General features: G+C 44.7%; 1 pseudogene; it reads left to right on the top strand.

Moving 5' to 3' along the window:
- The first annotated feature begins 13,397 nt into the window (after nucleotides 1-13,397).
- LOC124778405 lies at nucleotides 13,398-13,515 on the top strand (annotated as a pseudogene).
- Nucleotides 13,516-18,836: the final 5,321 nt, after the last annotated feature.

Genomic DNA, 18,836 nt, shown 5'->3' with positions numbered 1-18,836 from the left:
GAGTCCTATCTAAAAACTAAAATAAAATAGAAAAAGATTTGAATTCAAATAAACACACCACTTGCGTCTTTATTATTATTATTATTTTTTTTTTTTTTGAAATTTCGGCCACCAAGGCCATTTTTCAGATAGCTATATCTATCGTCGTAAGACGTACTTGGGTATACTCTCACGACTTTAGATTATTCTCTTTTTCATCACTCTTCTATCTGGTTTGATGCGGCCGGGCACTAGTTCCTCTCCTACGCCAACCTATTTATTTCAGAGAAGCACCTACATCCTAAGTCCTCTGTTATACGTTGGATATATTCAAAACTGTGTCTTCCCTTACAGTTTTAACCATCAAGCCTCCCTCTCCGGCGATAAAATCTTCTCCGTTTGACAGCTGAGTCAATGTGTTGGTCCCCAGCAATGTATCAGCAAGTTTCTTACTTGCCATATTCAGGCGAAGTGTCGGGTTCATGTCTCGTCCGGATCTTTATAGCCGCTGGACCACGGGCTTCTCTGCATCCTCGGCGCCGGTCGGGCCAATCAGGAGCGAGCGGAATCGGCGAGACATGAAACCGACACTTCGCCTGAAGAATGGCAAATAAGAAACTTGATGAAACGTTACTGGAAAACAACACATTGACTCGGCTGTCAACCCCAGAAGATTTTATCATCGAGATTCGCTGAGAAAGCCTGCATTCTCCCTCTCCGGTGCCAACCTCTTCATCTCAAAAAAGCACTTGCAACCCACGTCCTCAATTATCTGCTGAATGCATTCAATCTCTGTCTTCTTCTACAGTGTTGCGCTCTATACGTCCCTCTAGTACCATGGAAGTCAGTCCCTCATGTCCTATCATCCTGTCCCTTCTCTTTGTCAGTATTTTCCACACATTCCTTTCCTCTCCGTTTTGCGCAGAACCTCCTCATTCCTTACCGTATCACTCCAACTAATTTTCAACGTTCGTCTGTAGCACCGCATCTGAAATGCTTAGATTCTCGTATGTTCTGGTTTCCCCACAGACCATATTTCAGCTGTGTGCTTCAAACCTACACTCTCAGAAATTTTTTCCTTTTGCCTGTGTTTGGTAGTAGTAGACTTCTCTTGGCCAGGATAGCCCTTTTTGACAGTACTAGTCTACTTTTGATGTAATCTTTGCTACATCCGTTATTCGTAATTTTGCTGCTAGGCAGCAGAATTCCTCCATTTCACCTGCTTCGTGACCATCAATCCTGATGTTAAGTTTCTCAAGTTTCTCGCTGTTCACATTTATGCTACTTCTCGTTGCCTTCGTCTTTCATCGATTTACTTTAAGTCCGTATTCTGTACTCATTAGACTGTCCATTCCGTTCAGCACATCATGTAATTCTTCCCTTTCACTCAGGAGAGCTATGTCACCAGCGAATCGTATCACTGGTCTCCTGTCACTTTTAATTTTAATTCCACTCTTGAACCTATCTTTTATTTCCAGCATTGCTTCTTCGATGTACAGATTGAACAGTAGGGGTGAATGACTACATTCCTGTCTTACACCCTTTTTAATCCGAACATTTCGTTCTTCGTCGTCCACTGTTATTATTCCCTCTTGGCCCTTGAACATATTGTATATTAGCCGTCTCTCCCTATAGCTTACCTGTATTTTTCTCAGAATTTCGAACATCTTGCACCATTTTACATTGTCGAACGCCTTTTCTAGGTCGACAGATACTATGAACGTGTGTTGATCTTTCTTTAGTCTAGCTTCCATTATCAACCGCAATGTTAGAATTGTGTCTGTGGTGCCTTTATCTTTCCTAAAACCAAACAGATCGTCATCTGACACATCCCCAATTTTCGTTTCCATTATGTATATTATTCTTGTCAGCAACTTGGATGCATGAGCTGTTAAGCTGACAGTGCTATAAATCTCGCACTTGTCAGCTCTTGCACTCTTCGGAATTGTCCGGATGATATTTTTCCGAACGCCAGACGGTATATTGTAGACTCATGAATTCCACACACCAAAGCGGATAATCGTTTTCTTGCCACTTCTCCTAATGAATTTAGAAATTATGATGGAATGTTATAGGCCCGTTAGCCTTATTTGACCTTAAGTCCTCCAAAGCTCTCTTAAATTCTCATTCTAAATCGACTCCTGTTTCTTCTTCTAAGAGAAATCTTCCCCCTAATAGAGGCCTTCAATGTGCTCTTTCCATCTATCCGCTCTCTCCTCTGCATTTAACTACGGAATTCCCGTTGCACTTTTAAGGTTCCACCCCTTGCTCTTAACATGATAAGAACGTAAATTCCTGTTTAATGCATCCGAGCCCAGAGGTGGGACAAATCCCTGCATTATCTAGCTTACGCGCCGTCATTAAGCGTACAAAATCTCGGGAAAGTAATTAGAAGGTAGCACGGTAGAGATACACGAAAAACTGTCGCCTGGTGTCTAAAGTCAGCCCGCCAGCTGTCGAGGCGTACCTTAAGGCATTTTACGGGCCGTTTAGCTTATTCGCCCCAGTTTACTCTGTCACTAATGGCGTAAAGGCCGCGACAACAATTTCGCTTATCTACTTAGTCCCCTAATGAGCAGCGGCACGAAGGGGGTCCTTCTCCTGCCGAGTAGCTGCCACGTGACGTCACGACAGGACCTCCCCTCTCCACCCCAACCGCTCCCTTCACCACCCCAGCCAAGTAGCTGGCTGCCCGGCTGCTACGTGGCGCTGTGGCCCGTCTTTCGCTGCGCGTCGAGGGCCAATTAACTTAGGACGGAGCGTACGCGGCGCCTGCACAGACCGGCGAAAATGGAAATTTTTTACGGCTCGCCCGTTAAAAGGCAGAGACGGCGGCGAGCGAACCAAAGCCAGCCGCAGCCAGCCAGAACCTTGTGACGCTGCGTCGACCCTACTCTCGATAAGGTGTACACGCCTGGCGGGACTTTCTAAATGTTGGTGCTGTTTTATCCGCCTGCTTTGAAGCTCACTTTACCACAGTGGCGTCTGCGTGTACATTTCCTTTTTTCTGTGGTTATTGGAAAACACACACACACACACACACGCACACACACACACACACACATACATACGCAGAAAGAAAAACGTCTGCACGTGCTTTGATACAATCTTCCACATACGCGTCACGGGCGTACGCAATTCAAAGTCGGCCTAATCGTTAGCTTGTCTACCCACGTAAAGTGGCACCACGAAATATTATGTACACATTACAGACAAATAATCTATGTTTATTTAAGTCTACAGTAGTAAACATTAGGTTGTTCTCGTACAATTGGCTTCACACAACAAATAGTTTACAAAAGAAATTCTTTGCTCTACAGATCAAAAAAAATATTGGCCCACTTACACAAAAATGGAGTTACGGTCTCTGTAATTTACGTAACTCACTTCTAGCAGCCTGTGTGCGTACCGTTGGTATTGATGACTGCTTGTAGACGTCTTGGCACGGCGTGAACGAAGTTGTGAGTAGTATATGGTGAGACCATTTCTCTAACACCACCATCTAAAACCTCTCGGTTCCCTGCAGAACGTCGTTTTCGAACTTTTCTACCGAAGTGTGCCCACGGATGCTCTTTCGCGTTAAGATCATGGCTCACTGATGGTGTGAAAACACTTGTTGTAGTAATACACAGGGTGTTACAAAAGGTACGGCCAAACTTTCAGGAAACATTCCTCACACACAAATAAAGAAAAGATGTTACGTGGACTTTCTTTAAAAGTTTCTTTAACTCTAAAGAAACTTGTATAACATGGAGCATACTAATTCTGATCATCGCTAAACTGACACACAATATTTTTTAGCGCAAAGCAATCTCACTTTCAATAATCCCCACAAAAGAATAGCCCTGACTAACAATTACTTATACCTTGCATGAATCACTTACCTCACAAAAATCTTCGTCACTCGAACTACTGCAATGCAGCGAGCTCCAATGCTGCCAGCTAAATAAAAGATTCTAACTACTGAAGGCACTAACTATTGATAGGCACAGTTAGCAAATGAGAGATCTTGACGGACACACGTTCAGATCGTCCGCTCCCAAAAGTCTAGCGTCTCTCCCCCCGCATCCACCACTGCTGGCGACTCACCTCCAACAGCCCAACGCTACGGGCTGTTCACATCCAACTGCCCAACAATACACTAACGAATATTCCAACAATGAGTCCAACCACCCACAGACTGCACACAGCGCAGTCAGCGATTTTCATACACAGCACTACATGGGATTACCAACATAAAAACATAAACAGCCTACTTACAATATGTATCTAATCATGCATGTTTTAGCTTTCTTTTTCAACAGGATTACAGTTTCAGTAACCGCAAAGAGGAGAAGTCTGTTTATTACCGTTACGTGCAATACTCGAAGGCGTTCTGGTAAGTAATGGTTCAAATGGCTCTGAGCACTATGGGACTTAACATTTGAGGCCATCAGTCCACTAGAACTTAGAACTACTTAAACCTAACTAACCTAAGGACATCACACACATCGAGGCCGAATCAGGATTCGAACCTGTGATCGTAGCGCTCGCGCGGGTCCAGACTGAAGTGCCTAGAACTCCTCGGCCACCCCAGCCGGCAGGTAAGTAATGCTTCCGAATTTTTTATTCTGTTCTCAGTATCGTTTGACGTATTAAATGTCATGCATATTACTCGGTCGACTCCCTCGCTTTGCTGACGCAAGTTATAACCCCATCCTGCTGGAAGGCTCCGAATTGTAGCGTGTAACGTGGTAGCGTGTGGCCTGTGACGATGCATGAGAAACAGGGTACTGCAATCGAGTTTCGAATTCGAGGAGTCGGTCCACACACTGAGCATATCCTTCTTCTGGCCATGTGGTCTAACGCATGGCTTTCCGGGCGGGAAAGAGCGCCGGTCCCCGGCACAAATCCGCCCGGCGGATTTGTGTCGAGGTCCGGTGAGCCGGCCAGTCTGTGGATGGTTTTTAGGCGGTTTTCCATCTGTCACGGCGAATGCAGGCTGGTTCCCCTTATTCCGCCTCAGCTAAGCTACACTCCTGGAAATGGAAAAAAGAACACATTGACACCGGTGAGTCAGACCCACCATACTTGCTCCGGACACTGCGAGAGGGCTGTACAAGCAATGATCACACGCACGGCACAGCGGACACACCAGGAACCGCGGTGTTGGCCGTCGAATGGCGCTAGCTGCGCAGCATTTGTGCACCGCCGCCGTCAGTGTCAGCCAGTTTGCCGTGGCATACGGAGCTCCATCGCAGTCTTTAACACTGGTAGCATGCCGCGATAGCGTGGACGTGAACCGTATGTGCAGTTGACGGACTTTGAGCGAGGGCGTATAGTGGGCATGCGGGAGGCCGGGTGGACGTACCGCCGAATTGCTCAACACGTGGGGCGTGAGGTCTCCACAGTACATCGATGTTGTCGCCAGTGGTCGGCGGAAGGTGCACGTGCCCGTCGACCTGGGACCGGACCGCAGCGACGCACGGATGCACGCCAAGACCGTAGGATCCTACGCAGTGCCGTAGGGGACCGCACCGCCACTTCCCAGCAAATTAGGGACACTGTTGCTCCTGGGGTATCGGCGAGGACCATTCGCAACCGTCTCCATGAAGCTGGGCTACGGTCCCGCACACCGTTAGGCCGTCTTCCGCTCACGCCCCAACATCGTGCAGCCCGCCTCCAGTGGTGTCGCGACAGGCGTGAATGGAGGAACGAATGGAGACGTGTCGTCTTCAGCGATGAGAGTCGCTTCTGCCTTGGTGCCAATGATGGTCGTATGCGTGTTTGGCGCCGTGCAGGTGAGCGGCACAATCAGGACTGCATACGACCGAGGCACACAGGGCCAACACCCGGCATCATGGTGTGGGGAGCGATCTCCTACATGGCCGTACACCACTGGTGATCGTCGAGGGGACACTGAATAGTGCACGGTACATCCAAACCGTCATCGAACCCATCGTTCTACCATTCCTAGACCGGCAAGGGAACTTGCTGTTCCAACAGGACAATGCACGTCCGCATGTATCCCGTGCCACCCAACGTGCTCTAGAAGGTGTAAGGCAACTACCCTGGCCAGCGAGATCTCCGGATCTGTCCCCCATTGAGCATGTTTGGGACTGGATGAAGCGTCGTCTCACGCGGTCTGCACGCCCAGCACGAACGCTGGTCCAACTGAGGCGCCAGGTGGAAATGGCATGGCAAGCCGTTCCACAGGACTACATCCGGCATCTCTACGATCGACTCCATGGGAGAATAGCAGCCTGCATTGCTGCGAAAGGCGGATATACACTGTACTAATGCCGACATTGTGCATGCTATGTTGCCTGTGTCTATGTGCCTGTGGTTCTGTCAGTGTGATCATGTGATGTATCTGACCCCAGGAATGTGTCAATAAAGTTTCCCCTTCCTGGGACAATGAATTCACGGTGTTCTTATTTCAATTTCCAGGAGTGTATGTCGGCGATTGCTGCGCATACAAATTCTCCACGTATGCGTACACCACCATTACTCTACCACGCAAACATAGGGGTTACACTCGTCTGGTGCGAGACGTTCCCTGTGGAGTCCACCGGGTGCCGAACCGCACAATAAACCTGGGTTCGATGTTGGGCGCCGGAGGGGTGAAGTGGACTGTCGTAGTCGTTGTGAGGTTGTGGACCACTGCGGCTGCGGCGGGGGCGGAGCCTCTCCGTCGTTTCTAGGTCCCCAGTTAACATAACGTAATATAACATAACATTTTCTCCTTCAGCATGACAATGCCAGACCACACATGAGGGCTGCAGCATCTGCAACAATCCGATGCCTTGGGTTCACTGTCACCTGTCATTCTCCAAACAGTTCCGACTGGGCCCAATTCGATTTTCATCTGTTTCGAAAACTTAAAGAACACTTTCGAGAACTTCGCTTTACTAACGATGAAGTGGTGCATGCATATGTGAGGTTGTGGCTCCGTTCACAATGTCGCTCTACAGTAATGGAGTCAAAAAACGGGTCTCTCGTTCGGAGAAATGTGATTGTCGCCAGGGTGACTATGTTGGGAAATAAATGTGTAGACGTGATGAATGAAGACGTAAAATCTTCGTATGTCTATCCTTGGAGCACATGGTTACTGGGACCTCGGCTGTTCAGAATGAAATGAAAATTAAAACTTTTTTCGGTATTCAATTACACGATCTTGACCAACGTAAATCTGGAGGAATCCAATCTCGTGTGCAGTCATAACAGGAGCAGATATTAAATAACCAATATCCGAAGATCTCTGGTTTAGACGACTATTGACGAGCGAAGGGATAGTGTCGTGTAAGCCAAACACCTACGGACATCGGTTATTTAATATCGGGTTATGTTATGATTGCTCTCGAGGGTGGGTTCCTCCCAGTTTACGTTGGTCAAGGGACCTGAAGATTGTGTAATGGAACACCGAAACACTGTGCGTAAATAAATTAAGTGCAAAAAAGATGGCTGCAGGAGTATTAAATGTCTTTTCAGAGATGTAGAATGTTACTACAGTTTATTTTATTTAAAAATGTTTAAGAATTTTCACATAAGAAATTCGGAGACATTGTTTTTCAGCTCTCCCTTGTATTTACATCACGAATGGTGTGCCGAACTATCTGTCCTGGGTAGTTTTCAGAGTTTCCCGGGATGCCTTGTCGCACTCACCACTTACAGAACTACGAGTATAATTATCCCCAATAGTTTTGGACTGATTAAAATCCCCTTTAGTGATGACATTATGTGTAGGGAATATTCTTACTAGCAAACAGACGTTTTCTCTAAATTTTTCGGTTGCAACTAAGGGTGAGTCTGATGGTCGATAGAGTTTACGCCCAACCTTGATACTGAGTATGGACCAACAAATATCGGCTGCCGCTACAATTTATGTTTCCATGAATCTGAGTTTCTTGCCTGCTTTTTTTTACACTCAGTTCTATTATTCCAAAAATGTCACTGCTCTCAATTTCGGGTTTCTAAACTCTGGGACTTTTTGGGAAAGGTTCTCCAGTTTACTACTGGAATTACTAGAATTACAAGGGGCGTTTGAAAAGTCTGTGCAAAAATAAAAACTACTTAAGTGTGGGGGTAAACCTTTTTTATTTTTCGACATAGTTTCCTTTTAGACTTATACTCTTCGTCCAACGCTGTTCTAATTTGTTGATCCCTTCCGAATTATAGGAATTGTCCAAGTCTGCAAAATAGCTATTAGTTGCTGCAATCATCTCCTCGTTTGAATAAAATCTTTGTCCCGCCAGCCATTTCTTCAAATTTGGGAACAAATAGTAGTCCGAGGGAGTCAAGTCTGGAGAATAGGGGGGATGTGAAACGAGTTGGAATATTATTTCCATTAATTTTGCGACCACAACAGCTGAGGTGTGTGCTGGTACATTGTCGTGATGGAAAAGGACTTTTTAGCGGTCCATTCGCCGGCGTTTTTCTTGCAGCTCGGTTCGGTTTTCAAAGGGTCCAACAACGATGAGTAATATTCACATGTAATAGTTTTACCCTTTTCCAGCTGAGGATTATCCCTTGCGAATCCTAAAAGACAGCTGCCATAACCTTTCTGGCCGGAGGAATGGTCTTCGCCTTTTTTTGGTGCAGATTCTCCCTTGTTAACCCATTGTTTAGATTGTTATTTGGTCTCAGGAGTATCGTAATGTATCCACGTTTCATCCACAGTGAGGAAACGACGCTTAAAGTCCTGCGGATTCTTCCTGAACAGTTGCAAACCATCCTTACAACACTTCACACGATTCCGTTTTTGGTCAAGCGTGAGCAATCGCGGAACTCATCTTGCAGATAGCTCTCTCATGTCCAAATGTTTATGCAAAATATTATGTACTTGTTCATTCGAGGTGCCCTTAGCACTAGCAATCTCACGCACCTTAACTCTTTTGTCATCCATCACCATATCATGGACTTTATCAATGAGTTCTGGAGTCGTAACCTCCACAGGGCGTCCAGAACGTTCAGCATTACTTGTGCCCATATGGCCACTCCGAAAATTTTGAAACCACTTATGAAGGTGCAGAATCACCGTAATGTTTATCAAGCTTCTATTTAGTCTCCTGAGGCATTTTGCCTTTCATAATGTAATGTTTAATCACCACACTAAATTCTTTTTCGTCCATTTTTTGACAATCACTCGACTCCCATGATTCACACGAATGCTAAACACAAAGAAATTGTCCAATATGGCGGAATCTTGGTGTGCGTTCTTTCGAAAGATGCTGCTAAGGAACATGACCTCGATATGCGCTGGTAGTGCCATCTCTCGGGCGTTGCACGGACTTTACAAATGCTCCTCGTACTTTCAATATTACACTAACATTTCGAGGTCTTCCACAGTTGCCATAATCTGCACTGACTGTAGTCTTGCCTAAGATAGAAACAGAAAAACTTTGTATGAGAATATTACACGCATTGAGGTACCTGAGTAGCAGCCTCCAATAAGTAGTGCACACCAATTTAATTAAGGGGGCACAACAATTCTCAACTGTACGGCACAAGTCTGGGATATAACAGCGTAGCTTGTCTCTGATGCAAACCTTCAGCTCGGCTCAGAGCCAGAGGGTCCCAATCAGTTCTGGGGACAATGCTACAGATTGTAGGGTTATTTTAAACTACGTGAGCAAGGCTGGTCGTTTCGACACTCTCTCGCAGTCACTGGAGAGAGGTAATTGTACACACCACAGATTACATGCGTTCTTCTTTCCATCGTTCCTTACAATTTGCGTTGGTAGCACATTGTTACCTCAGTGGCCGACGGAACAGACGCTTCTACATGTCGGATGAAGCATCCTGCCATTGTAGCTCTTTGTTTCCAATACCGGTTCGAGAGACTGCAACTGCCCTCCTCGCTTTAAAAAAATATAACACAAATATACAAATTAATAGAATATATTGGCTGAAGCACCCACAAGACATGGTCGGACGACGGTTTAACTTTCTAAAAATACACACTAGCGGAGGGTATGTCAGTGATTAGCGTTGCAGTCCTCTGTGACAGGTAGAACGGCCTCCAGAGTACATAGTGTTGCTGTATTTTAATGTTTTTACCAGTATGGGTACAGTACAAAAGGCGGCACGAATAGCGTCAGATGTTGAGGGATTACTGTGAAGGACGTGAAGATGCCATGTACTCGTGTGAGAGAGCGTTATCGGCTCCTGACGGGGCTTGAAAGGGGCAGCAGTCTGAGGCTCCACTTGGCCGGCTGGTCGAATTGTACAATATCCAGATCTCTGGCGCTATCGTACCTGCAGTGGTTCAATATTGAACAGTATGGGACCATCAGGGCGGGAATACTCATCTTGGAAGTTTCGGTCGAACGTGTCCGACCACTGAATACGAGAATCATCGTATTGTCCAAGCAGACCTAACCCCTTCATATCTACGCATGTCATTCGAGAAAAGTTATAAACTCTCTGAAATTTAACGACTTTCAAATAACATAAAACACTTTTTTTCATTTTCTGTTAAATGTGATGATGTCAACAAGATGATAAACAGTAATTTTTTTCTTTTGTCGAATATAACTATGCAAAATAGAAAAGCAATACTTTGCTTTGTAAACACTCTGTATCTCATGTTATGTATCAACTACGTCAGTAGTATCTGTGTAGGTCGCACATCACTTTATCTGTGGCTGCGACATTTAGTTACCACCTGTCGGAAGAAGAGGAAAGCTAGTTCACAGTCGGATAAATATTGTGCAGGAAGACAGGAATGCGTTTTCTTTTTAATTTTGTTACTGTTTGGCTATTGATCCGTCTATGCATGTAAGTGGCAGGCGGTTTATTTACTTTCGCTTGCCTTTAAGGTTTCTTTTTTATTTTCAGAAATATACTCTGTGTTACAAAAATTGGAAGAAGCGAAAGGCGTATAGGAATTTAACAAACAGCCCTGTATTTAGAAGCTTTCTGTTAGATTTAAACTGTCTACCGCACTGGGACACCATACTCTGATTCTTGCTTCTTTGCGACTGATGTATGCGGGCATGACCGACTACTTGCCTTCACCACCCCTGATCTGCAGGTACGTTTCTCCAGTGAGGACAGTTCGAGAGAGCCGTTGCCAGTGAAAGGCAAGATTCTAGGGCAAGTCTCAGTCTAGGAAACAGTTTTAATACCTCAAGAACATTTAAAGCAGCACATACTGAAAAACTCCCTTAGTTGTTAACAGTTACCAGAAGCAAAGACACAAGCCCGCTTTTTTTCGAATCGTCTGGCTTCTGACTAGTCAAAGTAACACTTGTAGCCTATGTCCTCAGTTATTTGCAGGATGTATTCCAACTTCTGTCTTCCTCCACAGGTTTTACTCTTTACAGCACCCTCTAGTTCCATAGAAGTTGTCCTGTGACGTCGTAACAGATGTCCTACCATCCTGTCTCTTCTTCTTGCCAAAATTTTCCATATATTTTTTTCCTCGCCTCGCATATATTTTTTTCCTTGCCTTCCTTTCCAGTTAACCTAATTTTCAACATCCTTCTGTAGCACCACTGAAGAGTGTTGACTCATATCGACTGCGGTCTGTAGATCGAATCTCCAATTGGTTTTCTCTCTGGTCGCCGGGCGGCGCTCTTGCGCCGCGTCTTCTAGTTTGAAATGTTTGCGAGGCAAATGAATGTGGAACAGAGTCACCGGGAACGAGGAGGAAGGAAGTCTGTTGGAGGAAATGCGTGCTGTCACGTTGTTGGTGTCTTGACCGATTCGCTCTGAGGAAACCGTTGCAACGGGAACGACATTGATTATGATTAGCTGATTTCGGCGAGCTGAAAGGGCACCTCTTTCGTGTTATCAAGCCGTTTTGTGTGATCTGCTTTGGCAGCGTTAGCGGGTTCTGTTGTTACTGTCCTGCCCTCTGTCATTCTTCCCTGAGTTGTGAATTTGTACTATCTTGGAAATTTGAATCCACCGTTAGCGTGGTCTATATCACTTACAGAAATTCTTTGAGTCTGCCCACCTTGGTGTTCGCTGAGCACCCTGTGTTCCTTTCCTGAAACGTAGTTTATTTGCGATTGTGGGGACAGTCTTTTATTGTTTTGCTTTAATAGTTTCTGTCCTTGCCAAATGATACCTAATACTATCAGTGTCATCGCCTGTGCAAGCGGTGGGCATACGGCGGTGGTCGTAAATGTTAATGGTGCTGTCATGAAATTTATGATAATGTGCCCTTTTAATTAATAATGCTGTAGATTCTGATCAGGCCAGATCTTCAAGTATACTAGCTGCTCTGTCGGAGAGCTTTGAAATTTTCTGTGATTGCACCCTTTGGTTTTGTAAGGCGAGATTCCTTACCTGATGCTAGGAGCCTAATTGGGTCTTATGGGCCGTCTTGTATCTGACCGTTATTTTATTAATAGAACCAAGATATCAACCCGTAAGGGAAGTTAATAATTATTATGTAAAATCTGCTTCAACTATGTTTGTAGCTTGCTTATTTTAATGTATTTATCGTTGGTTCTCGCCAGTGTTCAAATTGCAGTATTCTTTAATTTTCTCGATTTGGTCTGTCAATCATCGTTTACCGGATGTTGTTGTACCTTACTCCGGATTGCTAATTCAGGAAGCTATTTGCTGAAAATATGTTATCGTACTAACTGATCTGCTGGTGATTCCAGGCAGCTTCATGTCGCATGAGGCTTATTTTACGAATGTCCTGCGGTTGCACGATGGGTCAGCCACTGTTTCTGCAGTCTATGCGTGCAGTTGTTCCGGGCATGATAAGCGTGTTCGCACCAGTGGCACGATATTACTGGCCAGCATTTGGGATTCGCCGCAGCCGTCTGCTTGGGTGAAGCTGCTCTAGGGCACCGTGACTGCTGCGTAGGTTAAGTTCCTTCTTCACTGGTTCGCGTGGGCCTAAATCTTTCTTGAGTTCGCGTATTTTTGTCTTTTGGCTTGGATCCGTCTTCGTGCCGAGCCCTTTCTGTATGAAGTTTTCCCTAGTCGGCCGTCAGATTTGCTGGCTCTTGTATTGCTTAACTTTGTAAACTCTCTCAAATTACCGTGTTAAATTTTGGTAATTTAAATTTGTTTAGTCCGCAGCTCGTGGTCTCGCGGTAGTGTTCTCGCTTCCCGAGCACGGGGTCCCGGGTTCGATTCCCGGCGGGGTCAAGGATTTCTCCTGTCTCGAGATGACTGGGTAGTGTTGTGTCGTCTTAATCATCATCATTCATCCCCATTAGGGTCGGAGGATGGCAATGGCAAACCACCTCCACTAGGACCTTGCCTAGTAAGGCGTCGCTCCCCTACGCTCAGTAAAGGAGTGTGGGACTCATCATCACCATCATCATCATCAAATTTGTTTAAACGTTTTACGTCTTACTAAATTTGTGCTCGTCGTTGTTGCATTCGACCTTCGAAAATTTTGGTCTGTAGTTTAAAATCATTCTGTTAGCCTGGGACATTTAAACTTTTACACTCACTGTTTTAAAAGCGCCAACGGCCTTGCCGCAGTGGTAACACCGGTTCCTGTCAGATCACCGAAGTTAAGCGCTGTCGGGTTGGGTTAGCATTTTGATGGGTGACCATCCGGTCTGCCGCGCGCTGTTGGTAAGCGGGGTGCACTCAGCCCTTGTGAGGCAAACTGAGGAGCTACTTGATTGAGAAGTAGCTTCTCCGGTCTCAGTAACTGACATACGGCCAGGAGAGAGGTGTGCTGACCACATGCCACTCCATTTACGCATCCAATGACGCCTATGGTCTGAGGATGCGACGGCGGCCAGTCGGTACCTTTGTGCCTTCACGGCCTGTGCGGGAGGAGTTTACTTTTTAGTTTTTTAGGTTTAAGAACTGCTCATTTCTAAAAGATTATTTAACTGTGTTTTACTATTGTTGCCATTCGTTTAAAAAAAAAATTTAATAAATATGAATCACCTGGGAAACAGTGAAAGATGTCATAACCTGGGGCCTAGGCCTTCGATGAATTCCTGTTAACCTGGATTGCTAGAGCTCAAGGATATCTCAAAGGCTTCGATTCTTATTCCGGCTTTCCCCACAGACCGTTTCACTAACATACAATGCTGTGCTCCAAAAGTACATTCTCAGAAATCTGTTCCTCGAAGTAAGGCCTATGTTTGACACTAGCAGACTTCTCTTGACCACGAATGCCGTTTGTGCCAGTGCTAGTCTGCTTTTTATATTCTTCTTGCTCCGTCCATCATGGGTCATTTTCCTACCTAGGTAGCAGAGTTCCTTAACTTCATCTACTTCGAGATCACCAATCCTAATAAGCTTCTCGCTGTCCTCATTTCTGCTACTTCTCATTACTTTTGCCTTTCTTCGATTTGCTCCCAATCCATATTCTGTGCTCATTAGCCCGTTTAGACCATTCAGCATATACTATAATCCTTCTTCAATTTTATATAGGATAGCAATATCATCAGCGAATCTTATCATTGATATACTTTCAGCTTGAACTTTATTTCCACTCTATAACATTTCATTTATTTCCGTTAAGTATAGGTTGAAAGGTCTTGCACACTTTTTAAGCCGTGCACTTTTTTCTTCGTCTCTCACTCTTATTTCTTCCTATTTGCTCTTGCGCATATTGTATATTGCCCCTCTTCTCCTATAGCTTACCCCTATTTCTCTCATAGTTTAGAAAATGTTGCATCATTTGACATTGTCGAACGCTTTTCGAGGTGGACAGATCCTGTGAACGTGTCACGATTTTTCTTTAATTTTGCTTCCTTTATCAACCGCAACGCCAGAACTGCTTCTCTGGTGCCTTTACCTTTACTGAGACCAACTAGATCGTTATCTTAACACACTCTTGATTTCTTTTCCATTCTTCTGGATATTATTCGTGTTAATAACTTGTATGCATGAGCTGTTAAGCTGATTGTGCGATAATTCTCGCATTTGTCATCTCTTGCTATCTTCGGAATTTTTGGCTGACCTTTTCTCCGGAAGTCAGATGGTATATTCTCACACTGATACATTTTACACACGAACGTGGACAATCGTTTTGTTGACACTTCCCCCAATGAATTTAGAAATTCTGATGATATGTTATTGATCCCTTCTGCATTATTCGATCTTAAGTCTTCCAAAGCTCTTTTAAATTCTGATTCTAACACTGGATACCCTGTTTCTTCTCAATCTACTCCAGTTTCTTCTTCTATCATATCATCAGACAAGTTTTCAGCTCACAGAGGCTTTCAGTGTACTCTTTCCACCTAGTCTCCTCTGCATTTAACAGTGGAATTCCCATTGCCCTCTTAATGTTACCACCCTTGCTTTCAATTTCACCGAGTGCTGTTATAACTGTTCTATGCCCTGAGTCAGTTCTTTCGACAGTTATTTCTTTTTGGATTTCTTCACATTTTTCAAACAGTCATTCCACCTTAACCTACACGCGCTTCCTATTTAGTTCGTTCTTAAGTGATTTGTATTTCTGTATTCCTGAATTACCCTGAATTTTTTTTTACTTCCTTCTTTCATCGACCAACTTAATTATTTCTTCTGCTACCTATCGTTTCCTCGCAGTTATCTTCTTTGCACGTATGTTTTTCTTTCCATCTTCTTTGATTGCCCTTTTTGGATTTGTCTGTCCGTCTTGAACTGAACTACCAACTACGCTACTAATTATCGCAGTGTCTATAGCCTCAGAGAACTTCAAGCGTGTCTCTTCATTCCTTAGTAGTTTCGAATCTCACTTGTTTGCTCATTGATTTTTCTGACAAGTCTCTTAAACTTCAGCTTACTCTACACGACCAGCAAATTTTGATCTGTCTATTTCTGCTACTGGGCACGTCTTACAGTTCAGTATAGGATATCGAAATCTCTGCCTGACCATCCTCTAATCTAGCTGAAATCTTCCCGTATAACCCGGTCTTTTCCAACTATACCTCCTTCTCTTGTGATTCCTGAACAGAGTATTCGCTATTACCAGCTGATTTTTATCCCAAAACTCAATTTGTCTTTCTCCTCTCACGTGCCTGTCATCAAGTCCATTTTCTCCCGTAACCCTTTCTTCTAATCCCTGCCTCACAACCGCATTCCAGTCTCCCTTGACTACTGGATTTTCATCTCCCTTCATCTATTGAATTACCAATTCAGTATTCTCACGTATTTTCTCTCTCTCTCCATTTTCTGCTTGTGATGTTGGCATCTATACCTGAACTATTGTTCCCGGTGTTGGTTTTATGTTCATTCTAATGAGAATAAACCTATCACTGAATTGTTCACAGTAACCCACGCTCTGCCCTATCCCCCTATTCGTAACGAATCCTACTCTCACTATGCCATTTTCTGCTCCTGTTGATATTACTCTATACTCATCTGATCATATATCCTTGTCTTTTTTTCATTTCGATTCAATGACTCCTACTACATCTACATTATCCTTTTCAGATTTTCTAGCTTCCCTGCCAGGTTCAGACTTCTGACATTCCACGCCCCGAAAGGTAAAACGTTTTCCTTTCGTTGGTTACTCAATTTTTCTCCCATGTTGACCTCCCCCTTGGCAGTCCCCTCCGGGAGGTCCGAATGAGACACTAGTCCGAAATCTTTTGTCAATGGAGATATCATCATGAGACTTTTTCAATAACAGGCCAGATTTCCTGTGGATATACATTACGTGTCTTTAATGCAGAGGTTCCCATTGTCTTCTGCAACTTCACGCCGTTGATCATTGCCTATTCTTGCGCCTTTAGGGGTAATTTGCACCCCATGGGCAAGAGAGTGCCCTGAATCTCAGTCCGCTCCTCCGCCATGTTTGACAAGGTCGTTGGCTGACTGAGTTCTTACGCCGGAAATCTTCAGTCACTATTGGAGATGATTTTTATCCAAAAATTAAGCAGTAGTTTAGATTAAGACGTTAATTTATTCAATTAAATTACACTTTAAACTGATCTGTGTGAGAAATAATGTCAACTGATTTTTACAAATGTCACCTATGTGACATTATTCCAAGTAACCTTACTGATTTTCAGTATTACTTGAATGAACAAAAAAACATGCCCCTTTGACGCAAATGACACATGAAATTTACTCAAGAACTTTTTTCGCAATGAGTGCAGTGACTGTTGGCTTGATTGTTGTCTGTACTGAGAAATTCATGCATTTTCTAAAGCAATGCCGGATTGAGGTAAATTTATCGCAATGAATTCGGAAAAAAACAGATCAAGAGTTGTCCTGCTGCTAGTGAGATGTGCTGAACGCGGTACACAAACTCTGGGCCTCACTCATGCCCTATGCGCACTTCTCTCCATCTCTGAACAGATGCTAGGGATGTGTCCCAAACCTCCTAATATCGTGCCACACTTCCTTTTGCTTGGTGTAGTACAGCAACTCAACGGGGCATGGACTCAGCGAGTTGGAAGTTCCGTGTAGAAATTTGGTGCCAAGCTGCCTCTAGAGCCATCGATATTTGCGAAAATGTTGCCGGTGCAGGACTTTGAGCACGAACTGACTTCTCGATTCCGTCCCATAAATGCTCGATGGGATGTATGTCAGGCGATGTAGGTAGCCAAATCATTCGATCTAATTCTTCACAATGTCTTCAAGCCAATCGCGAACATTGTGGCCCGGTGACATGGTGTATTGTCATCCCCAAAACTTCCACCGTTGTTTGGGAACAAGAAGTCCTTGAATGGGCGGAAACAGTCTCCAAGTAGCCGAACATAACCATATTCAGGCAATGATCGGTGCAGTCTGAACAAGAGGATCGAGTCCATTCTATGAAAACATACCCACACTATTATGGAGTCACAACCAGCTTGCACAGTGCCTTGTTGTTGGGTACATGCCTTCGTGGGATCTGCGCCGCACTTGAAGCCTACCATCAGATCTTTCCAACTTAAATCAGGACTCCTGACGAGTCCACGTTTTACACTCGTCTAGAGTCCAACTGATATGGTCATGAGCGCAGGAGAGACGCTGCAGGCGATGTCGTGTTGTTAGCAAAGGCACTCGCGTGAGTTGTCTGCTGCCACAGGCCATTAAGCCAAATTTCGCTGCACTGGATACGTTTGCTGTACGTCCCATACTGATTTCTGGGGTTATTTCACGCAATGTTGCTTGTCTGTTGCCACTAAAATTTCTAAGAAAAGGCCGCTGCTCTCGATCGTCATATGAAGGCAGTCGGCAACTGCGTTGTCCGTGGTGAGAGGTAATGCCTGAAAGCCGGTGTTCTCGACACACTCCTGATGCTGTGGATCTCGGAATATTGAACTCCCTAACAACTTCCAAACTGGAATATCAGTGTCTAGCTGCATCTACGATTCTGCGTTAAAAGTCTGTTAATTCTCGTTTTGCGGCCATAATCGCCTCGGACACGTTTTCACATGAATCACATGAACACAAGTGACAGCTCCGACAATGCACTGCCCTTTTAAATATTTTTCACGCGAGGCTGCAGCCATTTGTACATGAGAATTTCGTTATCCCTTCACTTTTGTCCCCTCGGTGTACTTCATTTGGTTCCATTTGTTTGTAGAACTGATGGGAAGATTAGCTGTACAATCACAAATGTATCTAGGTGTTCTACCTAAATATTTATTAGCTACCTGAGAAACACGCGCGATAACCAATCACATTTCGAGAATCAAAACTCTCCCACCCAGCAGTGGCAGGAGCACTACTATCAGTTCTTACGATGGCAACAGTGAATGTACGGTTACCATGAATCAAGATATGGAAATGGAAATGCCTTGTGGCTAGGGCCTCCCGTCGGGTAGACCACTCGCCTGGTGCAAATCTTTCGAGTTGACGCCACTTCGGCGACTTGCGTGTCGATGCGGGTGACATAATGATAAGGAGAACACAACACCCAGTCCATGAGAGGAGAAAATTTCCGACCCAGCCGGGAATCGAACCCGGGTTCTTAGGTATGACATTCCGTCGCGCTGACAACTCAGCTACCAGGGGCA

Source organism: Schistocerca piceifrons, chromosome 2 (assembly GCF_021461385.2).
Source record: "Schistocerca piceifrons isolate TAMUIC-IGC-003096 chromosome 2, iqSchPice1.1, whole genome shotgun sequence".
NCBI classification, from domain to species: Eukaryota; Metazoa; Arthropoda; class Insecta; order Orthoptera; family Acrididae; genus Schistocerca; species Schistocerca piceifrons.
Note: the sequence above shows the minus strand (reverse complement) of the source record. Positions and strands in the feature narration are given on the sequence as shown.